The sequence below is a fragment of the Ostrinia furnacalis genome, unplaced genomic scaffold (assembly GCF_004193835.3).
Source record: "Ostrinia furnacalis isolate ACB-3 unplaced genomic scaffold, ASM419383v2 OfSCF0286, whole genome shotgun sequence".
In the NCBI taxonomy this organism is placed as follows: Eukaryota; Metazoa; Arthropoda; class Insecta; order Lepidoptera; family Crambidae; genus Ostrinia; species Ostrinia furnacalis.
In genome coordinates this window covers 27880-31827 of record NW_021130525.1, presented here as the reverse complement: position 1 = coordinate 31827, position 3948 = coordinate 27880, and the positions used below count along the sequence as shown (strand labels likewise).

The window sequence follows — 3948 nt, the reverse complement described above, 5'->3', positions numbered from 1 at the left end:
TGTAAAACCGAAAAAACGCCCCTTTCGGGGGTCCCCACCACTTAAGCACAACTCCGTCGAAGTCGAAAACTTAGGATAGTCTTAATGGGTAACAAATGAAGCCATTAAAACAATAAAATCTTTTGTAGGAATTATTTCCGATTTCAAATGTAATTCTATTAGCCTATTAGGCAGTTCGATTTTTTAAGTTGTTTATTTAATCAATATTGATTTCTATTATTTTCATTAAAACGTCATTAGCAGGTTAGTAACTAATAACAATGTCAGTTACCAAACCAACTGGTTGGTTGCTTCATTCAATGATTAAACTTTTATCTATATTAATAATTTCGTCAAGGGGTACGGTAGACTGGATCGAAACCTTATATGAATAACAAAGCATAAAAAAATATCGATTTTGAGTCGACAACATATATCCGCAAAATTCGGATAATGGAGAATTTCGTTAAATTCCGATGGCACTGACAAACAATTTCAAACAAACCGCTGTCGCCATCTTTAGTATAGTTCCAAAATACTGGACTGTCCTGTCGATGACATTGACAGTGGGGCGCCACCGTCAATACCGGATCGCTGGTTCAGATTTTTGCCATGTTGGAAACCATATAGTTGAACGATGGTAGCGCCCCCCTGTCATTGAGTTTGGCGGGACAGTTCAGCGTGGGTCATCTATAGTTCACTATCCACTCACTATGCGATCAGCGCCAAAACCTTACTACCTCTTTGCTGGGTTGCCATCGATCCGATCCATAAATAAATGGAGATCAGCCCCCCTAGACAAAACGCACTTTTTGATCGAATCGAAAATCGAATCCGTCAAATTCCATACAAAAAAGGGGCTTTTCGACCACTTTTCGACTGGTTTGCGATTATAATTGCACTTTGTCTAGACCCACAGTGCGTTTCGCGATTTTTATGATATANTATTTTTTCGTTAATTTATAAAAAATATCAAATTAGCCCGTAATTCTGAATCCTGATACATAAAGTTAGCCTATTAATTTAACACAGGTACGACTGTACTCAGTGTTGCACTATCAAATGCAATTGACGCGCCACTATGCCAGGGTTTTTATGTTCCTGGTCAGGCTATACACTCTTTGTTATGTGTTTTTTCTTTTAACCTTATATTGGCCGATTCAACCACAGAAAAAGAATATTAGCCACAACCATAAAAGTTGAAGTTCAAATGTCAATGTCATTTAGTTTCGCACAGTGAGAAATTCCAGTGGCGAAATCGTGGTTCTCAAAACCAAGTTGTGGCCAAAATAAAAGAAGAAGAAGAAGAAGAGAAATTCCAGTGACATGCAATTTTTGTAATGGCAAAATATTTGTAAGAAACTGCAAACAAATTCAAATGTGAAGTCGATATGTGGAATGCGACAACATTATACTCGGTAAGCGGCTTAATATTTTTTTTATTTAACCCGACAAATAATAATAAATGACCACATGCATAGCCTGTGTTGAGTTGTTATCAACATATACAGAAACAGACACGATTTTTGCACCGTTTTTTCCGATAACGGAATAGTCTCCTTCATGCGCAAGTTCCACTTGAGCTCGGCTGGTTCTTATTATAAATAATTGTGTAATATATTTTTGCAGATAATTTCAATTATTGCGAGTGTTGTGGCTTAGAAACAATTAGGCAGTTAAGAATAAACAAGGCTCGGGCACTATCAAACCTTTTTCCTAAAAAGCAAAAAGCTGCTTCTGCTGCATCACAAGATTTATTTGATGACTTTCAGGTAAGTTAATAGTGTAGGTCACTGAGTAAAGTAAAATAAATATAGAGGTGGGAGGATATACCTACACCTACATACATTCACAATACTTATTATTATTTGAATATTTGTCTAAAAATAAAATATATTTCTCTTATTAAACTCAGCTCAGATGGTAAGAGCGCGACAACGGAGAAGTCGAGGATGTAGGTTCAATTCCTGCATGTGGTGTATTTTTTCATCACATCTTATTAAATTTGTTTAATAAGAGTAACACAATATAGCATTAAAAATTTAAATTAAATCTTTAAATTAAAGCTTTAAATTAGCTATTCATAAATATATTTCTCTTTTAAGGTTGATAACGAAGAGTTGACGCTAATCGAGGATTCATTGATGATTGATGATGCTTCTTCGGACAACAAGAAAAAACAGCAACTGTCAGTCAGCAGTGATGATGCTTCTTCGAACAACAAGGAAAAACAGCTGCTGTCAGTCAGCAGTGATTTTATTTCTTTAGAAGAAGAAGAGAAAGAAAACATATCAAATGGCGGGCAAACCCCCAAAAAAACGTAAATATTCAAGCAGGCTTAGTACAGAATATCAGCCCCCCAGGACTAACTATTTATATTTAGCACTTTCAAATAACACCATTCAAGTATCAGTACATTCAGTTGGTTCTATGATTTATGAATGTGTTCAATGTCAAGCACTTCATTTTTTAAGTGAAAAAATTAAAAATAATTTTAAAAATTGTTGTCATAATGGGAAGGTATACATAGATCCAGAAATATTATTAGATTATACAAAGGCAATACGTCTGATGCTAATCATTTTAAGGTTAATATACGACTATATAATTCAGCATTTGCAATGGCATCCATTAATTCAAACTTGAACACATTCCCTCCAGGAATTTTCACTTATAGGGTACAAGGACAAATTTATATAAAAACTGGATCTTTGGTTCCGTTGCAAGGTCATAAACCACAATACAACCAATTGTATATAATTGAAGATGAAGCAGCCTTAAATGAAAGATTATCCGATTCTAGAAATAACATATGTAAAAGCAATATAATGAGGTCCTTACAAACAATGCTCAATGAATTCAATCCTTTTGTCAAAGTATACAAAAAGGTGGCTGCAATTTTAGCAGAAGAGGAATTAAAAGCAGTCTCAGGAAATCGACCCAAATATTCGGTATCAATGCAGATTTATAAACATAAATCTCTGGATTTGCGTCGGTATAACACACCATCAAATAATGAGGTAGCGGTCATCTTTGTAGGAGAAAACGGTGAACCTCCATTAAATATAGACTTCTCTGTACAAGAATATTCTCAACATTTAACTACACTCAAATCAACCAGTCCCAATATTGACCCTTTAACCTTTCCTCTACTTTTTCCTAATGGAGAACTCGGATGGCATGAAAATCTTCAACACAGAGAAGAGAGTCGAACTGCTCGAAGCCGTCTTACAATGTTACAATTTTATCAGTATAGACTTCCTGTTCGTAAAAATTTTAGCCCATTATTTTACGCTGAAAAACGTGATTTTCATATAAAAAATCACGCGTGCGGACGCGTTGTCAGTGTGAAGTGCCGCGCGTGTTTTCTATACAAACTGAGGTACTTGCATACAATGATTAAATCTGTCGCCCCGCGCTCCGCGGCGGAGCGCGGCGCAGTGTGATAACCGCCTTAATAAGAGTTATTTACATAACCTATATTAACGATTGAATTTGATTGTTTTGTTAATTTGTCTTAGTTTATTTTGACTGGTGATTTAAAATAAAAATAATTTGTGTAAAAACTTTTGCAGTTTTTATTTACCATATTTATTAAACACAACTAACGAAGCTATATGAATCTATATTTAATATTCTTTGAGAACCGATGACTACAGAAACATCTATCTACATTTTGCACCTAGAATTGTGTATTATGAGTCAAATTTCACCCGAGCGAAGCCGGGTTTTCATCTAGTTTTTTTTATATTTTCAAAATAAAAATTATTTAAAAATGCCCCTAGTATATTCCTAGTTATATGTATTAATTTATATACTATTCTCGTATTGAAAGCGGTGAATAACTTCATAAAATAACATCAAAGACTTGAAAGATCACCTACCGAAAATTCAAAATTTCCAAAGCTTGCTACATGCAAAGCGGCAACCAACGGCACAAGAATTGTATGTCATCTTGATCGCCATGTA

The 3948-nt window shown here is 34.8% G+C and overlaps 1 long non-coding RNA gene across 1 annotated transcript; it reads left to right on the top strand.

The window, feature by feature from the left end:
• Nucleotides 1–1314: 1314 nt before the first annotated feature.
• LOC114358467 (uncharacterized) lies at nucleotides 1315–3153 on the top strand. The gene is made up of 3 exons (XR_003656375.1): nucleotides 1315–1397; nucleotides 1609–1751; nucleotides 2085–3153. It is a non-coding gene; the product is annotated as an uncharacterized LOC114358467 (long non-coding RNA).
• The last annotated feature ends 795 nt before the right edge of the window (nucleotides 3154–3948 follow it).